Genomic DNA, 12,930 nt, shown 5'->3' with positions numbered 1-12,930 from the left:
ACAAGGAAGAAATCATGGCCCGTCAAAGATCGAGAGCGGACTGGCTTAAAGCGGGTGACCATAACACGGATTTTTTCCAAGCTCGTGCTGCTGCCCGCAAGAGTAGGAATCGTATACGAAGCTTGCAAGCTGCAGATGGTTCAGTATGCAAGACCAAGGAGGATATACATGCAGAGGTACAACAATTTTATACTAGCTTGTACACGGCGCAAGAACATACGGATGTTCAAGCAGTTCTTCACCATGTGCCACATAAAATCACAGAACCTATGAATGAACGGCTGTTGCGGCCTTTCAAGGAGGAAGAAGTGAAGGCTGCAGTTTTTGCTATGGGGCCTTCAAAGGCGCCCGGGAGGGATGGCTTTCACGTGGCCTTCTACCAGAAACATTGGGAGCTGATAGGGCCTGATGTTACTATGGTTGTCCTAGGTTTCTTGAATGGAGGACAAATGCCGGACACAGTGAACAACACGATTATTGTTCTTATACCAAAGGTGAGAAATCCGCAAAATATCACTCAGTATAGACCAATATCATTGTGTAATGTTCTCTATAAAATATGTTCGAAGGTGCTTGCTAACCGTCTGAAAGATATCCTTGATGAGATTATTGCAGAGGAGCAAAGTGCTTTCGTTCCAGGACGATTGATTACCGACAACATCCTAGTGGCTTATGAATGTATACATTCGATGAAAAGGAAGAAGGGGAAGCAAGGATGGTGTGCGGTGAAGATTGATATGATTAAGGCGTATGACCGAGTGGAATGGTCGTATCTGGAAGGGATAATGCACCAACTGGGTTTTCATGAACGATGGATTTCTCTTATTATGAGATGTGTGAACACCGTGAGCTTCCAAGTGAAGGTCAAGGTGAGTTGTTAGCAGCCTTTTTACCTTCAAGAGGCTTTCATCAAGGAGACCCGATATCGCCATACCTATTTCTTCTATGTGGGGAGGGTCTGTTGATGTCTACTACACAACCTTCTTCTTGTAGACGTTGTTGGGCCTGCAAGTGCACAGGTTTGTAGGACAGTAGCAAATTTCCCTTAAGTGGATGACCTAAGGTTTATCAATCCGTGGGAGGCGTAGGATGAAGATGGTCTCTCTCAAACAACCCTAGGACAAGGTAAAGGTTTTTGTAATCTGAAATAATAAAAACAGCAAGGTAACTAATGATAAAAGTGAGCGTAAACGGTATTGCAATGGTAGGAAACAAGGTCTAGGGTTCATACTTTCGCTAGTGCAAGTTCTCTCAACAATAATAACATAGATAGATCATATAACAATCCCTCAACATGCAACAAAGAGTCACTCCAAAGCCACTAATAGCGGAGAACAAACGTAGAGATTATGGTAGGGTACGAAACCACCTCAAAGTTATTCTTTCGGATCGATCTATTAAAGAGTTTGTACTAGAATAACACCTTAAGACACAAATCAACCAAAACCCTAATGTCACCTAGATACTCCATTGTCACCTCAAGTATCCATGGGCATAATTATACGATATGCATCACACAATCTCAGATCCATCCAACCAACACAAAGTACTTCAAAGAGTGCCACAAAGTTTGTACCGGAGAGTCAAGAAAACGTGTGCCAACCCCTATGCATAGGTTCATGGGCGAAACCCGCAAGTTGGTCACCAAAACATACATCAAGTGGCACGTGATATCCCATTGTCACCATAGATAAACACGGCAAGACATACATCAAGGGTTCTCAAACAAAAGACTCAATCCGATAAGATAACTTCAAGAGGGAAACTCAATTCATCACAAGAGAGTAGAGGGGGAGAAACATCATAAGATCCAACTATAATAGCACAGCTCACGATACATCAAGATCGTGCCATAGAGAGAACACGAGAGAGAGAGAGATCAAACACATAGCTACTGGTACATACCCTCAGCCCCGAGGGTGAACTACTCCCTCCTCGTCATGGAGAGCGTCGGAATGATGAAGATGGCCACCGGTGAGGGATTCCCCCTCCGGCAGGGTGCCGGAACAGGCTCCCGAGAGGTTTTTGATGGCTACAGAGGCTTGCGGCGGCGGAACTCCCGATCTATCTTGATATTCGATGTTTTTAGGGTACGTAGGATTATATAGGCGAAAGAAGTCGGTCGGGGGGGGTGCTCGAGGGGCCCACGAGACAGGGGGCGCGCCCAGTAGGGGGGGCGCCCTCCTATATCGTGGCCTCCTGGAGGGTCTTCTGACATGAACTCCAAGTCTCCTGGGTGATATTCTTCCAAAAAATCACGTTGCCGAAGGTTTCATTCCGTTTGGACTCCGTTTGATATTCCTTTTCTTCGAAATACTGAAACAGACAATAAAACAGCAATATGGGCTGGGCCGCCGGTTAATAGGCTAGTCCCAAAAGTAATATAAAAGTGTATAATAAAGCCCATAATCATTCAAAACAGATAATAAAATAGCATGAATGCTTCATAAATTATAGATACGTTGGAGACGTATCATCTATCTTCAATGCTCCTAAACTACGATGGTGACTGGATAGATAGGGGCATCCGAGTGAGCGCTTCTGCACCATGGATCTCGCATCTCCTCTTTGCAGATGATTGTTGGATCTTCATGAAAGCTGACTCGAGGAGTGCTACCAGGTTAACTGACATTTTGGAACAATACAGTGTGGGCTTGGCTCAAAGTGCAAATAAAATGAAGAGCTCGGTTTATTTTAGCCCAAACAGTGGGGCGTCAGTTAAGAGGGGTGTCAAGGCCGCCCTTCAGATACATAGGGAGGCAATGTTCGAGAAATACCTTGGCCTTCTAACTGTCGCGGGTAGGATTACTGAACAAAGCTTTGAACACATCAACGAGCAGTCAAGGTCAAAGGTGCAAGGGTGGTGTGAGAGGAAGATGTCATGCGCTGCAAAAGAAGTTCTCCTAAAAACAGTGGTTCAAGCCTTACCGGCCTTCTCTATGAGTTGCTTCAAACTCACAAAAGGTCTGTGCAAGAAACTGACGACGAACATGTCAAAATATTGGTGGGATGGGTCACTTGATAAGAAGGGGATGCACTGGCAGGCGTGGTATAAGATGTGTGTAGCAAAGTCAAAAGGAGGTCTCGGATTCCGGGATTTTGAAACCTTCAATGACGCGATGCTGGCCAAGCAAGCATGGAGAATTCTTGACAATCCAAACAACTTGTGTGCCCGAGTTCTAAAGGGAAGATATTTCCCAAATGAGGGGTTCCTAACTGTGGGTTGTCCAAAAAGTGCATCTAAAACATTGAAGGCTATAATTGTAGGGAGAGAGATGCTCAAGAAAGGACTAATTCAACGAGTGGGAGATGGATCAACAACCGAAGTGTGGCATGATCATTGGATAGAGGGCTCCATGTCCATGACTCCAATGGGTGCACTCAAGCCGAATTCTATTCAGCTTGTGGCTGACTTGATTGATCCGGAGACAAACCAATGGGACGTAGATAACATCCGAAGTCTGTATTTTTTTCTCGGATGCGGATGCAATCTTGGCCATGCCTAGACCGAGAGCAGGAGGTACAGACATATGGGCATGGGCCTGGGAGAAGTCGGGCTTTTTCACAGTCCGGTCAGCCTACCGGCAAACGATGCAAGCAAAGCTTCAGCTGTTGGCAATGGTAGGATCATCCTCTGGCGATGAAGGAGTATGGCGTGCATTGTGTAAGCTGAATGTGCTTCCTAAGATTCGAGTTTTCTGGTGGCGCGTGCTTAAAGGATTCTTATCAAATTATGGTGAGCTTTGACGACGACATATCAAGCAGACGCCGAACTATCCAATGTGTGGACATGACAATGAAACTCTGTTTCATTCATTGATGGAGTGCGACCATGCGGTATGGTTCTAGGAGGCGGTGGAGCGATTCTTCGATATACGTATTCCAAGGCTACACCCGATGACATGGTCCAGGGATCTGATTGATCATGAGCTGTTTAAGCAAGAGGATGCTGCTATTATGATTACAGTGATGTGGGCGGTGTGGCACTCAAGAAATAGATATACACATGGTGAACAAGTGTATCAGCCGTCGCAATCGATGATCATCATAGAGGAGATAGTTCGAGTGCTTGAGGTCCCTGTTAGTGTGAAGAACCAGCCTATTTGTCCCCCTCGGTGGCTGCCACCAGACGAGGATTGCGTCAAGATCAATACGGATGGAGCTACACATTCGACACGGGTGCGAGGAGGAACGGGTTTTGTTGCCCGTGATCATCATGGTTTCTTTCTTAGAGCGGGAGGCTCAAGGTATGAGGGGATAATTGATCCATTGACACTTGAACTCCTTGCATGCAGAGATGGGCTGTCCATGGCATGTGATATGGGGCTACATCAAGTTGAAGTCCAAACAGATTGCCAGAAGATTATACGTCTGTGGGAGTCACCGCAGAAATCGTTATGTTATCATCTCTTGAAAGAGATTGAAGTATTAAGTACTATTTTCTAGGGATTTAAGCTACGATTTGCCAACCGGCGTTGTAATACGGTGGCTCACCGGGTAGCTAGACATTCTTTAGAACTTTCTTCTTCTCAGATTATGTATGAGACAATCCCTAGGTGGCTGGCTGATTCTCTACCGTCAGACATGCTAGCGCCAAATGAATAAAGAGCCAATTGGCGTTTTAGCTTCAAAAAAAAGGACGATCGGAAGATTTAGACCATGCTTATTTTAGCGTTTTGTGAAAGTCCAATGCCTCGCCAAACTTCCTCTTGGGCATATTTCCTTATTAGCAACTTTGAGAAATGTGTGTCTATAACTTTAAAAAAATTCTGTACGAACTTGTAGGATCTTTCATAGATTTGAAAATTTCCACAAAAATGGAATTTCAATCTTTTTGAATTTTTGAAAATTCAAAGTTTTAGAATACTCAACTTTCAAGAACTTTCAGAAATTATAAAAATTTGAACCCCCAAAGTTTGGATGTTCATTTTCTAGGAAGTTCAAAAAAGGAAAATGAACAAATGCCATGGGCCCTAAGGTAGGTTCGCCCTGCTCTCCCCCACCCCACCCCACCACCACCACGACCACTAGGCGCACGTGTCCTGAAGGTAATCTTCCAATGCGTGCACTTTGTTCGCGCGACCCTCCTCGTGCCTGTATGGACATGCAACACGTGCATGGGGTCCTCCACGGCACGCAGCGCCCCAACACGGCGCCTTTTCTCGCGCATGGTCAACTGCGAATGCGTCGGTTTTTAGTCAAAGATATATTCGACTAACATACATTCTCATGCACACTAGTGATCTCAATGTAATCCAAATCTTTGGTATGAAATCAAAGGTACATATCCAATTTTGCCACAAACAATTGTGTCAATTTAATTGAAGCCCAAAAATAGTCTTTGTAGTAGCAGTTAGAGATCAGGCTGAAGCATCGACGGCGTTGGTGAACCATGGCCGCCTGAGCGCGGTGGTGGCCGACAACCTCTTGTCGATGTTGCACGAGAGGAGCCCCTTGAGGTCTTTGAAACCTTCTTTGGAGAGGCGGTCCTCGGGAAAGTGCTCACGGAGCTTGTTGCGGCAAATGACATGCGGCGCCGTCACCAGCTTCCCGGCGAGCGGCAATGATTCGTAGGCTGGCCAGATCGTGAACAATGGCACGCCGAGAATGCGAAAGATGGCGAGGAGTTGTTGGGCGTCGTCGTCCCCATCGAAGAGCGGCTTCCCGGAGAGGAGCTTGGCCATGACGCAGCCGAGGGACCACATGTCAACCGTGGCGCCGTAGTCGGTCTTGCCGAGGAGCATCTCCGGTGCCATGTATCGGCGTGTGCCGAGTTGGCCGTATGGCGTGGGCTCTGCCATGGACACCGCGAGCCCTAGGTCGCAGATCTTGACGGTGCTAATGTCGTCTGCGCCAACGAGGATGTTCCCCGGCTTGATGTCGCGGTGGATGATGCGGAGCCCGTGCATGTGCTTGGCGGCGCCGAGGAGCTGCTCCATGATGCAGCGGACGTCGCCCTCAGGGAACGGCTGGCCGCGGCGGTGCTCATGGAGGACGTCATGCAGGCTGGGCCCGATGCACTCCATGATGACGGAGAGCTTCCTGGCGAAGGGGTTGAGCGAGAGCGCCCGGAGCTCGACGATGGCGCGGTGGCGGTGGCACGCGGCGAGGAACGCCGCCTCGCGCAGCGTGCGAGCGTTGGCGCAGCCGCAGGCGATGCCGGCGCCCTCGTGGGCGCAGGGGAGCGGCTCCTTGACGGCGACGGTCCAGCCACGTGTGAGGTGGCGCGCCTCCACGACGCCGCCAAAGCCGCCCTCGCCGAGCGTGCGCGTCTCCTGGTAGTCGGTGGAGCTCCAGTAGCGCACCCTCTTGCAGAAGGTGAGCCTCGGGGCTCCGCCGTTGGTGTCCACCTTGAAGTTGGGGTGGTCGCCGGGGAAGACGCGCTTGATGGCCATCGGGGAGGAGGGTGAGGAGGAGGTCGGGTCGATGGAAGAAGCTGCGCGGCCGAAAAGGAAACGAGGAGAGTGTTAGATTGTATATTGTATGACAACTATATTTGTATCTGTATTGTACCTCTTGGTACCTTATATAAAGTGATAGGCCACGCACCAGATGCGTTGAGCCAGTTTCCACCAAATCATAGTTTAACATGGTATCAGACTAGGTTACGCAAAGCCCTAGCCGCCGCTCCCTGTCCTTGGTTGCCGCCGCCGCCCCTCTTTGTTGCCGCGCCGCCACCAAGATCGCCATGAGCTCCTCTGCCGCCACCTCGTCCTCCTCCGCTGCCCTGTCTGCAACCGCGCCTGTGGCGTCGCCCTTCATACCACCCCAGCTTGCCGCGATCCTCGCCGCCAGCACCATTAGCCACTTCGCCGCGTCAACTACCTCGCGCCCTCTGTGCCTTGGCTCGTCGCAGTTCGCTCAAGGTTCTTCCCTCCACTGCCGTCATCTGCATCGGCGTTGCTAGTGCCGCTTGGCGCGGCGCCAACCCCGGCCCCCACGGCTCCCTCCGCCTCGTCGTCCCTCGGTCTCCCCTGAGATCGTGACGTGGCCCGTCCACGACACCGCGGCTGATTTCGTCGCTCCTGTTGGATCTCCGGTTGCCGATGGCCTGGGTCATGGTCCCTACCAGCTTACGCACATGATTACGGTGCGTCTCATGCAAGATAACTACCTGTATTGGCGGGCGCAGATCCTACCGCTCCTTCACAGCCATCATCTTGAAGGCTACGTCGACGGGAGCCTTCCGTGCCCGCCCCGCCTCATCCCCGCGGTCACGGTCGCTGGCGCCCATGTCTCCGCAGAGAATCCGGCGTACCGCGCCTGGGTCGCACAGGACCAGGCCATCCTGTCCGCGCTTCAGTCCTCCCTGACGGAAGGCGTTGCTGGACTCGTGGTGTTCGCTGCAACGTCCCTCGACGTCTGGGCGACAATGGCGGATAGCTTCTCGGCTCACTCCTTGGCTCGCGCGTCGGCCCTTCATCAACAACTCCTTGAGTGCAAAAAGCTCGACTCCTCGGTGCACATCTACTTCAACAAAATCAAGACGATCGCCGACACCCTGTCCGCGATCGGGGAGCCGCTTCGGGATACGGAGTTCACTGACTTCGTTCTTCGAGGTCTCGACCAAGACTACGATAATCTGGTTGAAGCGGTGCGGGGCCGTGAGACGCCTCTGCCCTCACGGGACTTGTATGCGTGTCTCCTCTCCACCGAGCAATGCATTGACGCCCGCCACGCCGCGATGCAGCTGAACGATCCTCAGACACATGCTGCGTATCGTGGTGCTGCCAATGGTGGCCATCGCCAACCTCGCCCTCCTGCTGGCCCGAACACGGGAGGTGGTGGTCGCCAGCCTCCTCCATCGCCGCAGTCCCGTGGCCCTCCTGTCACCACGGATCGCCACGGCCGGCCCAACGTCGATTGCCAGCTATGTGGCATCCATGGGCACTATGCCTCAAAGTGCCAGCGTCGCTTCAAATGGGATTTTCTTGGCATCGGCAACGACGGGCGCGGCAACGAGAAGCAAGCCGCCATCGCCGAACAGAGTTCCGCCGGCCATCTCGGCAGTACCCATCCCGGCGGAGGTGGGTACACCCTGCCGTATCCGATCGACCTTGCCTGGTACTTCGACACAGGTGCCACGGAGCACATGACCAATGAGGCTGGTCATCTTCAGGCACAGGAGCCCTACCGTGGCCGTGACAAGGTCCGTACTGCTGATGGTTCAGGTATGCCCATTACTCATGTTGGTCAGGCATCCCTCTTTTCTAGTTCCTCTCGTCGTCTTCGCCTTCGTAATGTCCTTCACGTTCCACATGTCACTCGTCCATTAGTATCTGTTCATAAGTTTACTTATGATAATGATGTGTTTTGTGAATTTCATCCGTTTCATCTCTTCGTTAAGGATCGAGCCACACGGGAGGTTCTGCTTAGAGGTCGCATCCATCAGGGCCTGTATGCGTTGGAGGCTCCATCTCTTCCGGAGGCCTTCACCGCCATTCGCACGTCGACGTCTCATTGGCATGCTCGGCTTGGGCATCCTGCGTCTCCCATAGTTAGTCATGTTTTGCATCGACATGAACTTCCTACGTCGTCTAGTTCCAAAGATTTGTCAGTTTGTGATGCTTGTCAACAAGGGAAAAGTCATCAGTTACCGTTTGTGTCTTCATCTCGAGTTGTTACTACTCCATTAGAACTTGTGTTTTCGGACGTATGGGGCCCTGCCCAAACATCTGTCAGTGGTCATAAATATTATGTCAGTTTCATTGATGCCTACAGTCGCTTTACGTGGCTTTATCTTCTCAAAAGCAAAGCTGATGTGTTTAATGTGTTTTTACAATTTCAATTGCATGTTGAGAGACTTCTACAACATAAGATCATTCATGTTCAGTCTGATTGGGGGGTGAATACCGCAACCTCAATTCTTTCTTTAATAAGCTTGGGATATCTCATCGTGTTTCTTGCCCACATACACATCAGCAGAATGGTACCGTTGAGCGCAAGCACCGTCACATAGTTGAAGCTGGCCTTACACTTCTTGCTCATGCCTCCGTGCCGTTCCGGTTTTGGAGTGATGCTTTTACCACTGCTTGTTTCTTGATTAATCGAACTCCTACTCGAGTATTAAAAATGAAGACACCACTTGAACTGTTGTTTAATGAACTTCCTGACTATACTTTCCTCAAAGTTTTTGGCTGTGCTTGTTGGCTGCACCTTCGGCCCTACAACAGTCGCAAGCTTGCGTTTCGCTCCAAAAAGTGTGTCTTCCTTGGGTATAGTGCTCTTCACAAAGGCTACAAATGTCTCCATGTTCCTACAAATAGAGTCTATATCTCCCGCGATGTCGTGTTCGACGAAAATCTGTTTCCTTTTTTGAATATGCCATCTTCCCCAACGTTGTCATCACCCACTAATATCTCTTGTATTTCGCCTGATCAACTTGAGGATGTTGCATATTCGCGTGTGCTATTACCTAACCACGGTGCAGGTACTGGGCGTGGCGCTCGCCTTGAGATCCTTGACGAACAGGAGTCGCCCGAACCTGCTTCTGTTGACTGCGACGTCGATCGCTGCATGGGACATGCAATGGGCGCACGTCCCGAGGCCGCCTCCTCGGCTCCTTCTGGCCCAGCCGCTACGGCACCCGAGCGATTGGCTGGCTCTAGGCCTCCCACGCCTCCCGCCTCACCGATGCGGTCCCCACCGCCCACGTCATCACCACCTGCCTCGCCGGGTTCCGCTTTCCCGCCTGGGCTGGACTCACCAGCGTCTGCCTCACCTTCGGCCTCGCCGCTCGGGAGTCCGTCTCCTGCGTCATCGCCTGTATCTGCTGACACGGTAGCTGATGAACCGCCTCCAGCTCATGTGATCCTTCGGCCTCATACACGTAGCCGGAGTGGTATTCACCGGCCCAAGGTACGCAAAGATGGCACTGTTGCATGGATTGCTGCTTGCTTGGCTCAAGCGTAGTCTGATCCTACTGCGGAACCCCGACACTATCAAGCAGCGATGAGTATTCCTCACTGGCGTGTTGCTATGGACCTCGAGATTCAGGCTCTTCGTCAGAATGGCACCTGGCAGTTGGTCTCTCCCCGTCCAGGTATCAACGTCATTGATTCTAAATGGGTTTTTAAGGTCAAACGACATGCAGATGGTTCTATTGAGCGGTACAAGGCTCGGCTGGTTGCTAAGGGCTTCAAGCAACGGTATGGTCTTGACTACGAGGATACCTTCAGTCCAGTTGTGAAGCCAACCACTATTCGACTACTTCTATCGCTAGCTGTCACACGAGGTTGGTATCTTCGTCAGCTTGATGTTCAAAATGCGTTTCTGCATGGCGTTCTTCAGGAAGAGCTCTACATGCGTCAGCCCCCTGGGTTTGTTGACCCTGATCGCCCTCAGCATCTCTATCGCTTGGTGAAAGCGCTCTATGGTCTCAAACAGGCGCCTCGTGCTTGGTATGCTCACCTAGGTTCTCCACTTCGCGCTCATGGATTTGTGCCATCCACTGCTGATACTTCACTGTTTATTCTTCAGCGACCGGAAGTCACTGTATATTCTGGTCTATGTTGATGATATCATCCTTGTCAGCTCCTCTGTTGCGGCGACCGATCGTTTGGTTCTGGCTCTCAGTTCTGATTTTGCTGTCAAGGATTTAGGCAAACTTCACTATTTTCTTGGCCTGGAAGTCACATATCCACCAGATGGTCTTGCTCTATCTCAGCAGAAGTACTCTCAGGATCTCTTGCGGCGTGCTGGCATGTTGGAGTGCAAGGCTGCTACTACTCCCATGTCATCTACTGAGATTATTTCTGCCACTGATGGGACTCTCCTCTCTGCTGATGAAGCTACAAAGTACAGAAGTCTTGTTGGGGCTCTGCAGTACCTTACCATCACACGGCCTGATCTTTCATATGCAGTTAACCGTGTCTGTCAGTATCTTCATGCCCCTCGAGAGCCTCACTTGACTGCCGTCAAGCGCATTCTGCGTTATGTTCGCTCTACTGCCTCTTATGGACTTCATCTCCGGTCGGCGCCCTCTAGTATGCTCTCGGTCTTCAGTGATGCGGACTGGGCTGGTAACCCAGATGTTCGGTGATCCACGGGGGGATATGCAGTATTCTCTGGTCCTAATCTGATCGCCTGGAGTGCTCGGAAGCAGGCTACAGTTTCTCGGAGTAGCACTGAAGCTGAGTACAAGGCAATTGCTGATGCCACTGCTGAGCTTATTTGGGTCCAGTCCCTTCTTCGAGAATTGAAGATCTCTCATAGTCAGCCTCCTATTCTTTGGTGTGACAACATCGGCGCTACATACCTCTCATCGAATCCGGTATTTCATGCCCGAACAAAACACATCGAAGTTGATTATCATTTTGTGAGAGAACACGTTGCACAGAAGTTCCTGCAGATCAAGTTCATCTCCTCCAAGGATCAACTTGCTGATATCTTCACCAAACCGTTGTCTCTTCCTTTGTTCATAGGCTGTAGACGCAATCTTAACTTACTGAGTACCTCAAGCCACAGTTCAGATTGAGGGAGGGTGTTAGATTGTATATTGTACGATAACTGTATTTGTATCTGTATTGTACCTCTTGATACCTTATATAAAGTGATAGGCCACGCACCAGATGCGTTGAGCCAGTTTCCACCAAATCATAGTTTAACAGAGAGGATCACATGGTGGCGGTGGTATATATTGAGGTTGGGATGCTCAGCGTCAGCGAGACGTGCTCGGATTCAACGAGGTCAACGCGCTGCGTGGCTTGGGCGAGACTGTAACGGGAGCATCTACGCGTTCGGATTCGTAGCCAGAGGAAAACACAAAGGAACGGCCGTCACTTGTCCGATTTCGATCTAAAACGGGATATCCGTGCATGGATATCTGTTGTTGCTTTAAAATTCACGCTAATTATTTTTGTTGTTGTAAAAAATTATCTCGATATTTGTTCATTCTTTATTTTAGTGTGTATCATCGTGTTTCATTATGTGCCAATAAAAAAGATGCTCTTGTTTTGGATCGGTTTTAATATGCACGATAATATACAATGAGACACTAATATACACTTTGGAACGAGAAGAAAAAACAAATGTAAAGCTATGAAACCAGATAAATTCTGAAAATGGTCAAAAAATGTAGCAAGAATCGCAAAGCAGCTATAGACGTTAGATCCGTGCACGGCAGAATCTAGGCGGCGTAACCACTGATCTTTGTCTATTCGCAAAAAAAAAAAAAAAACACTGGTCTTTGTCACCCACGGCTGGCTACATTGCCTCGCACACCTCATCGCTTCAACTTGCTCGAGTTGCCGCCTCTACTGTCTAGCCGGCCCTCTAGGCCCCGTCCGCCTCCAGGGTCAGCTACGGCACCCCCACCTCGCACCTGCACTGGCACCATCAACCCACGCCTCCCTTACTGTCTGCCGGTAAGGTCTTTAGCGAGGCCTTGTTAGGTACGCCAGGACAGCCACGGCCTCCCCGTCTAAGCCCCGAGGCTACGCTGCTGCTTCACCACACAGGCATCAACAGACTGATTGCAAGCTAAATTCTCTCACTTGAGAAATAGCAAACGCAAGGGGAAAAAACAAGTACAACCATCTAACAAGTTCAGAAAATTGTCAACCTCACAGCAGTGTGTTTTCTACCTCACGCTCTGGTCTGCTCTTCGTCTCGTCTCCTCTGCTACTTCCTGTGTTCAAATTCTATGTTTATGATGACAACAGTGGTAGTTCCTCGGGCATTCGAAATTCCGACATTCAAACGACAGCAGCACACTAGTCATAACTAGTACACCCTCTGTTCATAAATATTTAGGAACAGAGGTAGTGTTTCTCTTGCATATAAGGGGGCAGTAATAGATTAGGAAAGTCTTACAAGTAAGACCTGAAGCAAAAGTGATGCCAGTTACATACCCCAGGTTCAGGCTTACCGTTGATAAACCGAGATAACCGCGGACAGTTTTGAGCCCCTGAAGACAGCTCCATTGCAAAA

The 12,930-nt window shown here is 50.0% G+C and overlaps 1 pseudogene; it reads right to left on the bottom strand.

Moving 5' to 3' along the window:
• Window positions 1–5,360: 5,360 nt before the first annotated feature.
• LOC119305727 lies at window positions 5,361–11,818 on the bottom strand (annotated as a pseudogene).
• Window positions 11,819–12,930: the final 1,112 nt, after the last annotated feature.

The sequence above is a fragment of the Triticum dicoccoides genome, chromosome 5B (genome assembly GCF_002162155.2).
Source record: "Triticum dicoccoides isolate Atlit2015 ecotype Zavitan chromosome 5B, WEW_v2.0, whole genome shotgun sequence".
Taxonomy (NCBI): domain Eukaryota; kingdom Viridiplantae; phylum Streptophyta; class Magnoliopsida; order Poales; family Poaceae; genus Triticum; species Triticum dicoccoides.
Note: the sequence above shows the minus strand (reverse complement) of the source record. Positions and strands in the feature narration are given on the sequence as shown.